Raw genomic sequence first — 16,010 nt, forward strand, 5'->3', positions numbered from 1 at the left:
AAATATAAATATGGATGTAGAATAGGAAATTAAAAAGCAATCCTCATGGAACTTAGAATGGGTACTTTCATGGTTTAAAACAAGAAAAACATTTAAATATTCAAGTACTCCAAGACTGCAAAATTCTTAAAGACATTAACAATTGCTATGACTTTACTATTTAATCCCCCCTTGGACCAGCCGTTCTCATAAGAGGAGATAATATGTCTCTGTGAATCAGAAACAAGCCTATCTTACCTGAAGACATAGCAGATGTGATTTGAGGAAGTGGTGAGGCAAAACATATCACCCCCCCCCCAAATATTCCTCACCCAGTCCTTAAAATTCTAGCCTTTACATTTGTGTTTTTAAAGCAAGTCATTTTGTCTCTCCAAAGCCCCAGTTAAAACGTAAATATCTACCTAGAAAGGTTAGCACTCACTGATCCAGGGATTCACAGATTTTAATATGCATGAGAATCACCTGTTTGTCCCTGGGGGGTGGGGGCAGAGCTGAGACTCTTACTTTGTAGGTCTGGGCATCTGCTTTTTTTTTTTTTTTTTAACAACCTCATGAGGTAAATCTGATACTTGGACTTTATTTTGAGAAATCTGCTCTTGACTATTAGCAGCTCACCATCATAAGTACAATTAAAAGCAAGTAAATAGAGAAGTGGAGAACTTTAGAGGATATATCAAAGAAGAGGGGCAAGAAGCAATGAGGAGAGCATTGCTGGAAGGGTGGGAAGTGGATTTGGGATAAATATGAAAATTCTTGAGGGGCCTGGAAACTACTGACCACTATTCAACCAGATATCTTTTACAAAGGCTGTACAACTTAGATTTCAGGGACCACTGTGGACAGGCTGCCAGCCCTAGGGGGAGGGGTTCCGCCTACAACTTCTGACCTCTGTGTCAGAAACCAAAAGTTCCACCTCTTTTAAGAATCTCTTCTGTCACTGTCTCACCAAATCAACATCCAGACACTTCCTGCCCTGCAAGCCCCCAAAACAACCCGCTCAGGTTTGGGAACATCCCACTCAACAAAGATCCCAGGGATCACTGCAGCCTGGCTGCCAGCCCTAGGGGGAGGGGCTCCACCCAGAACCTCTGATCTCCATGTCAGAAACCCAAAATTCCACCTCTCGCAAGAATCTCCTCCATCACTGTCTTACCAAATCGACTTCCAGACACCTCCCTCTCTGCAAGCCCCCGAAACAGCCTGCTGAGGGCTTGGGAACTCCCCAGCACAGCAAAACTTTCAGGAATTGCCACTGCCGCCGGGCCACCAGCCCCAGTGGGAAGGGTCCCGCCCACAACCTTGACCTCTGTAAAAGAGACCCAAAATTCTACCTCTTGCAAGAATCTCTTCTGTCACCGTCCCACTAAATCGACATCCAGACATCTCCTGCCCTGCAAGCATCTGAAACAGCCCGGTCCAGCAGGACTCCAACCCTACTCAGCCGCTTCTTTGCAGGAGAGATTATGAGATACACTCACTCAGACGCCATCTTGCCCCCCCCCCCAAGTGCAATGGCAAAGAACAAAAAAGAAGGAAGGTCCAACAATGAGCCCTTGACACTAATGACTATGCTTGTGAGCCTTTGCACCTGAAATAAGAACAAGGCCTAGAGCTGCAGGGTACCCAAGAGTTACCTCCTGAGAGCCTCTGTGTTGCTCAAATGTGGCTAGTTTCAAAGCCAAACTCAGCATGTAAATGTGTTGCTTTCCCCCCAGCATGGGACATGACTCCCAGAGATGAGTCTCCCTGGTGCCAAGGGATTACTACCAAGTACCAGCTGATGATGTACTAGAAAATGACCTTTAATAAAAGGGTCAACTCAGACCAGCAGAATATCTCAGTCTCATATAATACCAGGAGTTAAAATGCTTTTTGGCCTGAAGGAAAGGGGAAAATGGAAAGGACAAATGAGTTTATATGGCTATGAGTCTCCAAAAAGATCTGGGAGGTTATCAGAGGGGTTGCCCTTATGCACACCTGAGCAGAGTCCCAGAGACAGATAAAGTAGATACTACCTCAGGTATTGGTTCTTCTGAGGGCTACAGAGACCCACAGGTTCTATGGTCATGGCAGATGGAGTTCAGTGCCATGTCACTTGGCTCTACTTTGGAGTTTGTGTTCCTGTGCGATGGAGCTGGACTTCGATGTGATCTTTGTCCACAAGTCTCTCCTTTTACTTTTATTGAAACTGTAGTTGGTGCTGGGGTTTAGTGTATACCCAAGAGACCTGAATCTCTGGACTGACCATGTGAGAGCCAGGCCCTGAGCCTCAACAGACTTGCAACTTCTACACTCTGGTTTATTGGACTTACCCCACTCAGCTAACATGGAGGTGAAGAAGGTCAACCACCACACCAGGGAGCCAAGACTGCCTGCAACTGAAAGCAGGGGAATTGCATCCAGCATCCATCTGGAATCTAAGCCCCCTCTTGATATAGATGTGGAGTGAACACAACCATTCTAAGGTCCACAGGATGGAGAAATAGAGTATGGATTAGAGTGGACTTACTGATTTTCTATTCGTGAACTATTGTGATTAGTAATCGAAGAAAATGTGGCATTGGTGTGGAGAAAGTGACCATGGTGGCTGCTGGGGGTAGGGAGTGGGAGGAAGAGATGAGATGTGGGAGTGTTTTCGGGACTTGGAGCTGTCCTGGGTGGTGCTGCTGGGACAGTTATCAGACATTGTATGTGCTCCCATGGCCCACTGGGTGGAATGTGGGAGAGTGTGGGCTATGATGTGGACCATTGACCATGAGGCGCACCGGTGCTCACAGATGTATTCACCAAATGCAATGAATGTCTCATGATGATGGAGGAGATTGTTGTTATGGGGGGAGGAGTGGGGTGAAGGGGTTGGGAGTTATATGGGGACCTCATATATTTTTAATGTAATATTAAAAAAATAAGACAAAACAAACAAAACAAAAACAAAAAACAAAGGCTGTACAAATCACCCATGGGCATACAATCTGAATCCACCTACATATTAAGTAGTAAGTTCCATCTGTACCCTTATTTTTTTTCTCTTTGTTCTTGCCCCCATCTCACACAACACACAGTGAAGTCATTTATTACAGTTATGTGAGGTTCCTCTTAAATAATGCATCTCTCTGATACCTAACATCCAGTTGAAAATAGGTAGAAAATATCGTTGAAGTTGTTTAGTTGAAGTTATGTGGAAAACTCATCCCACTCCCTGTCTTCCCCCAAATTCATAGATGTTAATCTTTGATACTGTTTTTTGCTTAAACCTGTTTTTAACTGACCTTAGTCTACAAATTATCTCAATATTGATATCCCAAGGAAGCATTTTCCCTTCTCCTGGTCCAGTGTTCTAACTCAGTAGTATTGAGTCCTTGGGGTGAGTTATGGAGGAAGGTTGTGGGATTGTGGAGGAAGATATTTCTGCACCCCTGATTGAATTTAGCCAAAGCATTTCTGATTTTACCTTCTTTATTTGAAATTCTATAACTTAAAAAATTTGAAAACTCTTCCAAATCAAAGGGAATGGGAGAACTGCACAGTCCCTTTCTAAAAAATTCAGATTGCCAAGATAATATAGAAATTATTGTAGAAAATTCAGAAATGATCAGTGAAGAAAACATATTCAGACACAGTAGAGATAATACTGTTACTGGGTTTTATTTAGGTTCTTGGCTATGCTGCAGAAATTAATTTCAAGAGCACGCCGGGTTAGTTAGGTCAATAATTTATTCAGGTAGGGAGGGGAGAGAAATGGGAGAAAATAACGGACCAGGGGTCCCAGGTAGAGAGGAAGGGACTGAAAAGTGATGAAGTGGGCTGATTTATAGGCTATGATTCCCCATCATAGGCTATAAATCCCCAGGTTTTATTTGCGTGGCCACATGGCACAGGAAAAATGGCAAGAGCAGCGTGCAGAGGGCAGGAACAGGTCCAGAGGCAAGAGAGCTGAGGGTGAGCAAAAGAGCTGAATACGTGTGCTCTCAGGCCTCCTGGTCTGCTTTATAAAGTATTAATTATTCCACCCCTTTGCTAATGGCAGGGAAGGGGGTCTACCTGTTTGTTGTTTTGCTTGATTAACCCACCCATCAATCCCCCAGTGAGGACCCAAAGATAAAGTCCTTGGGGAATATCTAGGGCTTTTCTTTTTTTCCAGAAGAAGTCTTTGTTCTGGATAGCTGAATCTTGGGGAGGGTCTTCCAGCAGCCATCTTGGGGGTTACTGATGTTCACATGGACTCTCTGCCAGGTTCCAGATCTGTCTATTGATTCCCTACCTTACTAGCCTGCTTCAGTACTGATTAGCTTTCTGGCATGTTTCCTTTCGGTCTTTTTGTTTCCTTGTTTCTGTATATAAAGCACATATATTTTAAAAATAAAAATGGCATCATTTTGTACTTATAGTTTTAAAACTTGCTTCTTCCAATTAATAATAAATTGTGTGCATTTCCATATATTAGTAAGTATTCTCCTATGCATGATTTGTAATGGCTACATTAATTTCCAAGGGCGTGGCTATAACATAATTGATTTAACCATTTTTCTTTTGACAGCTATTTAGTTGATATTTAGCTGGTATAATTTACCCATATTATAAATGATGTGCCAGTGAGCAAGATAATACATAAATCTTTGTGCATATCTCTGATTATTCCTTAGGGTAAATTCTTAGAAGTGGAATTCTAGAACAAAGATTATCCATGGTTTTAATGCTTTCGAAACATATTGTCAAATTGCCCACCAGAGATATTGTACTAATTTACACTCACTGTAGCAGTGTGTGAAAGTGACTGTTTTCTTGCATCCTTGCCACCTTCGGAAATTATTTTTTTAAAACATCTTTGCCAATTACCACCTTTTAAAATATGAAGATGATGACTGATGCATTGAAAAAGGTCTATTTTAAACAAATTCATTGATTTCTAACCCACATCTCCTTTGAAAATCAAATATAAAATACTGTTGTTGTTTTGTTCTTTTTTTTCCACACAAAGTCCAGGATCATTCCAGGACCAAAGGGAAGAACCCCTGGCTTGCTTTTAATCCAGTTTCTTTTTTTTTTTTTTTTTTAACCTTTCAAAGTTGTTAAAGCTTTATCAGAAGGCATGAGCGTAGGGAACATCGCCATCCAGCACGTCTCATAAATCCAAACCTCAGACTCCTTTTGTGGAGTAAGAAGGCTATTTGCTGTTTTTCAGTTCATTTCTGGGTTGCAAAGGTCATTTCCCCTTCCCTGTTTTTAGGATTTCCTGTGTTCTCCCATTCAGTCTTGGCTGCCACAACCAGACAGACAGACAGTGCGAGGACTTCTTTTTCTTGCGTCTGTAGTGGAAACCTTGGCAGCAGACATTAACTGCTCCAGGGCTGTCAGACATGCATAGTTGTTTCTTGATTTATCCACTAGACCAGGGGACAGCAAATTTTTTTCTGAAAAGGGCTAATGAGTAAATATTTTACACTTTCAGGGCCATATAATCTTTGTCACAATTCATTTCTGCCACTGTAGTACAAAAGCAGCCATAGATGATACATAAATGAATGAGCATGACTGTGTTCCAGTAAAACTCTATTTACAAAGTGTGTGTGGAATTTGACCTGTGGGCCATAGTTTGTTCACCCCTGCTCTAGACACAGGGAAAACTCATGTATTAGCTAGTGTCCTAGATATTGGTGTATACAGTCTGGTGGAAGGGAGACTCTGATAAGCAGAAATAACAAGAAAGTCATACTCTGCTAAGCAAATGCACAAATACTGCAATGCCAGAGAACAGGGCAGAGCTGAGTCTTAATGGCCAAATCGGTATTCGTCAAGTGAAAAACATGAAGACTTGGTGTGTGTAGATGGAGGACAGCATGAAGGACATCCAAAGGGAGAAAAACAGCATATGCAAAGACCCAGGAAACTAAAAGCAAAATCAGACAACTATTGTACAGTTTCCTACAGAAAGTATGTAGGGCTGAGAAAGAAAAACTGTGGAAGCTGAAACTGAAGAGGAGGTTGGATGAGATCGCTGAGGACATTGTAGCCACAACCAAGGGTTAGCATTTATCTTGAAGGTGTTGAGGACCCTGGAATGATTCTAAGCTAAGAAATGATACAAACAGATTTTGGTTTAAAAAAATCCTCCAAGAAATATATGATGGTTAGTAGGAAATTGGCATTAGGAAAAGTTGGATGAATGGTACACAGGGACTCTATACACGTTTTCAACTTCTTTGTAAGTCTAAAATTATTTCATAATTAAAAGTTTAAAATATCCTTCTAGGAACAGTGTGCTGAGTGGTGGTACTGCAATAATCCAGTGGCAGTGGGCATGGAGATAAGAGGGTGGATGAGAGAAATTTAGGAGTGAGAAGAGGCAGGATTTAGTGACTGATGGAGGAGGTTGGAGATGGAGAACTCACAGGGAAAAGCTAGCACTAAATAATAACAGTGGTCCTCACTTGGTAGGAGAAAGAGGGAAAATTTTTAGACTGAGAAGACCAAATGCATGAGGATGCTTAAAGAAACTGAATGGCTTCCTTCTAGCCAAGATTTTCAAGTGAACCATAACTCAGTTTCTAACCCTCCATCATAAGGAAATACCCAACACTAATGCTGTTTTCAAGATCAGAGAAGAAAGATCAGGCCTGCTAACATGATTGCCATGGATTTATGTACAAGGTAGGACAAAAATTTGGGAGGAATCATTGGATCCTACAGGAATTCACTTTTAGTCAGCCATGTAAAGTTTCATACCACCTGGAATGCTTCTTCAAAAATAGTTGCTTTTAGAAAGTCATGTTAGAGAAGATTCATGAAGCAAGTATTGTGATAAATCCAGTCTCAGGGGGGAGTCCTCAGAACTCCCAGCCTCAGTAAAATCCCTTGATGTCTTTCCCTTTATCATTTAACCAAATACAGTAACCCTAAAGGTATCAGCTGAATTGCATAGAGGGTTACTCTTTCTCAGGGAAAGAAATTTTGTAAGAATATCTTACAAAGCATTTCTCAGGGGTGATTTTTCTTCTCTTTTAGTTTAAGACTGGCTATGTGGTACTAACATAATTGACCAAAAGTGAAATATTTAGATGTTTTGTCCCAGATGATGATGTTCCAAACGGACTTATTTTACAGGCTGAGTCAACTGAATTAATCAATTATGTTTCCGTCATTCAATTATTTTTGCTGTTACCCATTCTAAAAGTAGTTGTGACATTTTCCAATAACACTTCTAATTTCTTTGAAAAGTTTGATGGAGTTTGTCTTTTAAAGAATGTCCCAGAGCAAAGATATATTAAAAATATAAATTCCGTATTTCACATTTTATTATTAGATTTATTTTAAAGATGATTTTTAAAATTAGAAGAAAACTACTTCTGAAACTATCAGTATTGTTTCCCAAATCTTCATTCTGGAGATGAGAGAAGAGGGAAACACAGCTGATTCAGAATGCTTTCTGTGTGCATAGGATACAGAAAGAAGTTACAGAGGGAGTAAAGTAAGATAAAAAGAGACGAGTGGAGAGATCAAAATGAAAGAAAGCATAGTCCTAGCCCTCAAGAATTTATAGACAGTAAGATGAAAGCATAGGTATCCATCTAATCTGTGAAGAAAAAGAAAACTTTGATTTCAGGAACAAGTGATGTGCAAACTGAACATTTTGAAAGTGTGCATTTAAATGCTAAATAAGAACGTATTTATAAATATTCCCAATAATGATTCCTTATTGCTTTTTGAGGTGCAAAGATGATAAAATTTAATCTCTAAATTTCAGCTGACTGAAAGCCCAGGCCTCCAGAAAACTGCAGCTGACTGGTGGCGATTTGATTTCCCAATCTTGTTCCAGGGACGTCTGACCCAAGTGATGACTTTAATTCACTACTCAGCCACTTGGAAAAAGAACAACAGGCGTTAATCTAGCAGGTAACATGGTAGCTTCAATTTTTAAACCAGGAATGTCCGAGTCTCTATCTCTTAAATCATGGGCTCAGAGGAGATGTTTCCAATACGGTCATTCTGATAACTGTAGTATTGAAATCTGTGTTGTTCCTTCGACTAAACTTTAAAATAAAACATGATATGGGAAGACGAATACCTAAACTGGCCCCAAATTGGTCGATGATTTTCTTCCTGTCTTTTCTCACCAACTTCTAGTCCATCAAAAAGCACTATCGTTTGCTGCTGGGTGGGAAGAAAGATGTTTTCTGACAGGTTATCACATAGCTATTTTAGACTAAGCAGTTGGTTTGACTCTTAGTAGGCAAAGGGTAGCTTTCGTTGTATACTTTTGACTACTTAACTTGAAGCTGTAGACAGGAAAGCATTCAAAAGAACCCTTAGTGAGTCAGCAAAGAGTTTGAAAAGATTGTGTATATTTTATAAAGCTTCTTTAAAAAAATCACGTACAGGGGAAAAGTGTAGAACATGTACCCACAAGAGCTAAATTTAAAAAATGTGCGTAGCAGCGAACACATGCATAGCATATGGATGTGGCTGACGGAAGAGTTCCTGGCCTCCATTCAAGACACCACTCACAGCAGATGCACCGTCATAAATTTGAGCTACACAAGCCACATCTTCACTGGTCAGGTTCCAGTCAATTGTCTTTGGATCCAGTACATTTGCTGCACACTGGAACTCCAGCTTGCATTTTGGTTAGAGGGAATAGGAATTGCTATATGAAAATGACAAAGTGTCCATAATCTCAGGCAAATAAATCCTCGTTCATTCCTTTCTTTAACTCTTGCAAGTCACTGGCAAGTGAAGTCCCTGGCAACTTCTCATTTCAGCTTCTTTGCCTAACAGATTTTTGTCTAACGTTCTTCTATCTGATTCCAATGGTGCAGTAAAGATGGTCAAAGCAGACCTTGGCAGTGGCTCTGCAAATTTCCTAGGATTAAATTATACTTCTCGAGCTGATTAAAAGGTTCTGAGAATAACAGCAGAGTAGCCCTTGTTGGTTTTCCTTTCCTAGCCAAAAAAATACTGCTTTTTTTGCCAATGAGTTTCACTGAAAATCTTGACATACTGACTGACACACTTTTATATATTAAGTCTCTATATGGACCTAATGGTGCACTCATTTATGAGTGTTCACTGTTGACTGATTCCAATAACTGAAGCCTTTTATTATTAAAAAGTGCAATATTCAGCCTGGCTAGCAACTGGTAAGATTTAAAATCAAATAGATAAAAAAGATGGTCATCTTTGGTCCTTCACTGGATGGGAGAGCAGATGTTGGAAAGAAGGAGTCTGCTTTGCAAAATCCTTTTGACAATAATTTGATAACTTTGGCAGAATTGAATCTGCTAATTTGATTCTTAGATTTCTAGGTGGTAGAACAGTACCAGATGCCTCACAAAATATTAGCTTCCATGTTTAACTGCTCCTCATCACATCCTGTTCACTCCTCTTTTGGGAACCTCATATTAAATTAGATGCAGCTGCTGGGTGAAAGATTTCTTTCATGCTCCTATTTTGTATGAAAACAATAGCAAAGACAATCATTCAATTTCCTAACTTTTAGGAATTCTGCCTTTGGTTTTGACAATTTTTTTTGATGAAAGTGTGTGATTTGATCAGGACGCTGTTTTAGAGACCATCTGAATTAAAGAGAGACCAAAATTCTCTGGAGACCTTCTCACTCTTCCATCCTTCCAGTAAAACTCACTAAATTTGTCTGAGGTAGTACTTTTGCAAATAATTCGTCTCCTTCCAAACATTGCATATAAGTATGTTACTTTGTCTAATCCTGGCCATTCTGACTCACATTTTTGATTCATTTGATTCATTTTAATGAATTAGAAATGGATTCTACTTTGTGTCATTTAATTCCTGGAGGAATAAAATTATCATTTGGCAGTTACGAGTATCAAAAGAGAAGCACAGGAAGCGAATGTGGCTCGAGTGATAGGGCCTCCACCTACCAAAAGGGAGGACCTGGGTTCAATCCCTGGGGCCTCCTGGTGAAAAAGAAGAAGGTATGCCTGTGCAGGGAGCCAGTGCCCACGTGGCAAGCCGAATGTCTTCCCAGTGAGCTGAGTGCCTACATGAGTACCCGCATGGTGAGCCAGTGCCCGCACAAGTGAGTCACACAGCAAGATGATGATGCAGCAAAAGAGAGACGGAGGGTAGAGGAGTGAAGGGGACAGTCAAGGAAAGGTGCAGCAGAGACCAGGAACTGAGGTGGCGCAATTGACAGGGAACCTCTCTCCACATCAGTGGTCCCCAGGATTGAATCCCAGTGAATCCTAGAGGAGAAAGATGAGAAGAGAAGAGAAAAAGAGAAATAGATACAGAAGACCACACAGCGAATGGACACAGCAAAAAGAGCAGGGCAGTGGAGGGGGGAGGGGAAGAAAAAAGTTAAAATGTTTGAAAAAAGAGAGAGAGAGAAGCAAACACACTTGGAAAAAAATGGAAGCTTCATTCCTGGTCTGCATCACAGCTTCCGGATATTTTTAGATGCCAGCAAGTCAGAGTAACAGCTGTTAAAATGATCCTTGTTTAACACCCATAAAAAGAATGAAGATTTCCTCAGAAAGCATTGAGTGCATACCTGGCACATACATCGTTGTCTGAGTTATTTCAGGTTGATAATCAGAGACGTTTAATTGTTCTTTCTCTCTGTCTCTTCTACTATTCCCTTTGAGTTTTCTTCTCTTTTGTCACAGTTTTGCAAGGTGCAAAGAGGTGCTATTTTTCAGCTCTCTATAGGGGAAGAGTGGAAAAGCAAGAGTGCCCTATCTTTGTTTCATCCGGTCTGTGCTCTCATGGTCCAGACTTTGAGATAATGGATTTTGGAGTTGCCCCTGAGTTAATTTGCCTGTAGACAACAAAGTTCTCTGAAGGGCAAACTCGGGAGGGGAAGCCTGGAGTAGGATCTTTGTTTGGAGGCCTTTTAAATCACTGCAACCATCAATACCTCATTGACTACCTGAGGAATAAGAAATGCCTGGGTTGGCTGATTCTAGGAAAAAATCCTTTTCCCTTCAGACCATTCTCAGGAGCTGCCATTTATTACTGACGCTGGGACAAGACAGAGTGCCAGATTGTCATTTTCACTTAACTCCATGGAAATGAGGTGAGGGAATCTGACCATGACTAAATCTTTGTATCCAGCAAAGGAACACAGGGCAATCAAGGAAATCTGTTGGTCCTGGGAGGACAGACTGCTGCTTGTCTTTTAAGATGTGTTAGGCAGGTGGGGAGGGAGTCCACAGAAACACAGACGTGACAAACCCTTACAATTCGTTTATTCAGTCCTTTGTTATGCCAGAAGCTCTTCCTTTAAGGAAGCTGCCCTAAAGACAACTGTGGCTTGCTTTTATCATGAAAAGTTAAACAGAAAACGTACCCACAAACCACCAGAGGGATGATCACAATTCTTTTGGGCATCTCAGCTCTCCGATTCCAGCTGTTAGTGTACTAGGGCTGCTGTAACAAGGTACTACAAACCCAGCTGCTTGAAACAACAGAAATTTACTTTGTTACAGTTCTGGAGATAAAGTCTGGAACCAAGGTGTCAGCAGGGCTGTGCTCTCTCTCAAGGTTCTTTCAGAGGATCCTTCCTGGCCTCTTCCTAGCTTCTGGCAGTCACGGGCAACCCCTGGAGTCCCCTGGCTTGTGGCAGCAGAACTCCAGTCTCTGCCTCCATCTTCACATGGCTGTCCTCTGTTCTCCTCTTCCTGAAAGGATGCCAGCCAGTTTGGGTTGAGGACTAACTCTACTCTAGCATAATCTCATCTGAACTAATTGCACCTGCAGGGCAGGTCACATTCTATGGTGCCGGGAGTTAGGACTTCAACATATTTTTTGGGGGATACCATTCAATCCATAGCACCAGCTATTCCCCTTAGCCGTGAGGGTGTTGCATGGGCATGGGCATGGGTGCACATACACAACTGTATCAACCTTTGTATTACAATTCTCCTGCCTTAAGTTGTCTTACACAGAACTTGGAGGAAAGAGAAACAAGTATCAAAACAAACTGCTATCTCTCCCTTCAGTTATTTCTGAAATTACCTACTTTAAATAAAACCATTTAAAAATGTAAATTTATTTAGAGTAATAACTAACATTTTTTCATATTTAAAATATCTTTTCAAGTCCATTCTAAAAGTATATTTTGCATGGCAATCTTCCAGATAGAGTAAAATAATTGAGGGCTCCACCAAACATTTTTGTTAGTCTTCTCACATTTACTCATAATGACATATGCAATATGTAAATAGTAATGTGGACCTTCCCATTATGTGTACCTAGGCCTGAAGGTCTATAACTAATAGCAAAATTTTTTATTTATTAGTTAACTGGATGGAATAAGAATACTCAGCATGTTGTCCAAGTTTTAGTTTAGCACTTAATTTTGCAAACTCTTTTATATTGCTATTTTTACAAATTATTTCTAACAATAGTTCTTTTTTCAGAAGCTGTCTGGGTTTTAGAAAGGGTCCATGATGTGCCCTGAGGCAGTGGCAGAGTCAAGCTAGAATTCACAATTCCAAGGGCTCGGGTAGCCATACTTTGTCACCCATCTGATGTACCTATCCCCTTCCTTTAATTTTATTAAGTAAAATAAAAAAAAAAACCACAGTCTAAATAGAAATGGAGTCCATGTCCAGGAAGGCAGAGCCCAGCATTGAGCAGCTTGAGAAGTGCCTACTAGAATGGCTATCCAAGAAGCTGTGTCTAACCTTCTTCTGAGTCAAGCTATTTAACTGGAAGATTATTTAGCTCCTTCATTTTGCAGGTAAGGAGAGCCAGGTCCAGAGAAATTAAGCAACTTGCCCAGGGCCTCAGGATAAATTTGGGTCACTATGAGGGTAAAAACCCAGCTCTCCTGATGCCCCTTCTGTGCTCTACCCCCTATCCTTGCCCAGACAACTAACAAAATGATGATGATGGACCAGTTCCATACCAAAAAACAAAGATTATCCAAAATTGCAAGCAAAACAGTTCCTTCCATCTGCCCCATACTATCTAAGCCCCCTCTCAAACCAAAGCAGCCAGATCAGACATCATCCCAAATTCATCAAGATTGAGGAATGAACAAACATAGTGGAGGATGGTAACCATGGACCAATGTAGTCTATTGTTATTGTAGTTATCATCCTGTACTAACAGAAGAACTTGTAACCTTGATATAAAGATAGTTTATATCAGAAGTTCAAAGGGAAGGGGGAGGAGTGAATAGGTAGAACACAGGGAATTTTTAGGGTATTGTAATTTTTCTGTGTAATACTGCAATGATGGATACATGACATTGTACATTTGCCTATGGAACTGTACAGTGGAAACCATAAACTAGAGACCTTGATTAGTAGCAATGCTTCAATTTGGTTCATTAATTGTAACAAATGTACCTCACTATTATAAGATGTTAACAATAGAGAAAAATGTGTGTGTGGGTGGAGGGGTTATATGGGAATCCTTTGTACTTTTGATATAATCTAACATTTCTCTGAAATAAGCTTTGTTATGAATTTTAAAAAATTATAAATCAGCAGATACCAATGTGATTCAAACACAGAATTGTATTACAGCTAAAAACTCTAAGACCAACTCCACCATATTTCCTCTAGTAAACATGTCTGGAGTGGTTAATACCAACAACTCAAAGAAACAGATAAATGATCCAACACCTCCTCCTTGAACCTCATCCTCTCTTCCTGAACCTGTAATGTGCTATTGATTGGTGAGTCCAAGGGGATGCTGGTTCAGTGGTCTGCTGTCTATGGGAGGATGACTTCTTTCTCCACCTAGTGTCTCTGTTGATCCTTCAGGAGATGTGGCTGGAAGTTCATCATCAAATGACTTTCAACACCTAGTTTTCATGCTGAATCTCCCTCAAGTCCAATAATAGTGAAGCAATTGTGTGTGCCACTATAATAAATTTTGAATTAAAAAAACAAAGACAAAAACTGGCACTTCATTCCTTTCAGTGAGTGCAGAGTGTATGAGATTTGGATGGATGAGGAGCCCTTTGTTCAGTGCCCCAATCTGAAGGATGGAAGCTTCATCCTTTGACAGAAAGCACCTCTAAGTGCTTTCCCTGTGTTGCTTGCCACTTGTATTAACATTTTGATTGCCAAGGTTTTAAGCTTTGTTGGTGAATTTCTAATCCTTTCTTTCAAAGCTCCTGCTCCAATTGATGTCTTATTTTTTATGCACTTAGAATAAATTCAACAACTACTTAAAAAATAGTTACATATCTAAGTACCAAGAAAACATTAGAGACTGGAGAAGAGCTCCACAAATGCAGAATCAAAGAGAAAGAAAAACATCAGGTAGGAAATTTCTGTCCTAAACCTACTGGTCCACTTCCTTCTTCCTCACTCATTCCTGCATAGCCTGGGGGTTGCTCAGAGACAGTACCCCAGATCCCTAGAGACATTCACAGCAGCACGTTAGAACCCCACATATATCCAGGCACAGGAATCCAAGTCCATAGAGATGTGGGGCAGAACACAAGCAGTTTAGGAGTGCTGCATATAAAAGACCCCATGGCAGGGGGGCTGGGGGAGACTGTGGAGGAACTGATGGTAAGAGGTGCACATGCTCAATTTGGTCTCTATTCACTGGACCAATTAAACACAAAATGGACCTTTCTGGATTGACCGGTCTTTCTAGATTGACCCCATCTGGCTCCCTGTGGCAAGATACCCTAAAGTGGAAGAATCTGGAGGCAGAAAACAGATAAAAAGGGGGGGGGGGAGGGACGGGAGAACTGAACTCCTGTAAGATAGGACAGATAAACAGAAACTGAGAGAGTTTGTCAACAAACAACTTGTCCTGCAAGAATTACTAAAGGGATTTCTGCAGGTTAAAAGGAAAGGACAGGAGGGAGTGGCTTAAAGTAGTGTAAAGAAATGAAGATTATCAGTAAAGGTAACCAAAAGGGAAAATGCAAAACCCAGTAGTACTGTATCCTCAATATATAACTTTTAAATTCTTATAAGAGTCAGAATATAATTGAACAAGAAAAAGACTTATTTCCTGATAATGGGCATGCAAAATATAAAGTGGTAAAGTGGGACAAAAACAACATAAAGAGGGGACACAGGAGGATATGAGACCAGAGAACGTGTATGCTATTGAAGTTAAGTTGGTATCTTTTTAAGTTAGTAGGTTATAGATATAAGTTGTGTAATATAAACTCCAGGGTAAACACAAAGAAAATACTTTAAAAATAATCTATAGAAACAGAAATGAGAAAGGGGTTAGTCAGATAGATCATAAAATATTGACTCTACAGAAAAGGAGGTTGCAATGAAGGAAAAGAGAAATAAAAATATGACATATAAAAACAAAAGGATAAATGAACTGCCTTTACAGTAATAACATTGAATGTTAATGGATTAAACTCCCCAATCAAAATAGACAGAGAGACAGAATGGGTAAAAAAGGATGATCCAATTATAAGTTGTTTATAAGAGACTCGACTTAGACCCAAAGATGCAAATAGGTTAAAAGTGAAAGATTGGTAAAAGATATTCCATGCAAATAGTAACCAATACAGAAAACACAGAGCTGGGGTAGCTATACTAATATCAGAAAAATAGACTTTCAGAAAAAAGCTGTTATAAGAGACAAAGAAGGACACTATATATTAGTAAAAGGGGCAATCTACCAAGAAGAAATAACAATCACAGATATTTATGCACTTAACCACAACACCCCAAAATACATGAGGCAAGCACTGATAAAACTGAAGGGAGAAATGGACACCTTTACAGTAGTAGTTGGAGACTTCAATATACTACTCCTAATAACAGATAGAACATCTAGACAGGAGATTAATAAGGAAATAGAGAATACAATAATATGATAAATGAAATAGATGCAACACAACATTGCACCCTAAAATATCAGGCTATACATTCTTCTTGAGTGCACATGGATCATTCTCCAGGATAAATCACATGATGGATCACAAAATAAATTCTTAATGAATTTAAAAAGATTGAAATTATACAAAGCACCTTTTCTGACTTAGTGGGAAGAAGTTGGAAATCAGTAACAGGCAGAGAACTGGAAAATTC

At 40.1% G+C, this 16,010-nt stretch overlaps 1 non-coding gene across 1 annotated transcript; it reads right to left on the reverse strand.

Moving 5' to 3' along the window:
- Positions 1–5,231: 5,231 nt before the first annotated feature.
- LOC111763207 (small nucleolar RNA SNORA31) lies at positions 5,232–5,363 on the reverse strand. Its single transcript, XR_002796122.1, has one exon. It is a non-coding gene; the product is annotated as a small nucleolar RNA SNORA31 (small nucleolar RNA).
- Positions 5,364–16,010: the final 10,647 nt, after the last annotated feature.

This window comes from Dasypus novemcinctus, chromosome 11, assembly GCF_030445035.2.
Source record: "Dasypus novemcinctus isolate mDasNov1 chromosome 11, mDasNov1.1.hap2, whole genome shotgun sequence".
Lineage (NCBI taxonomy): Eukaryota > Metazoa > Chordata > Mammalia > Cingulata > Dasypodidae > Dasypus > Dasypus novemcinctus.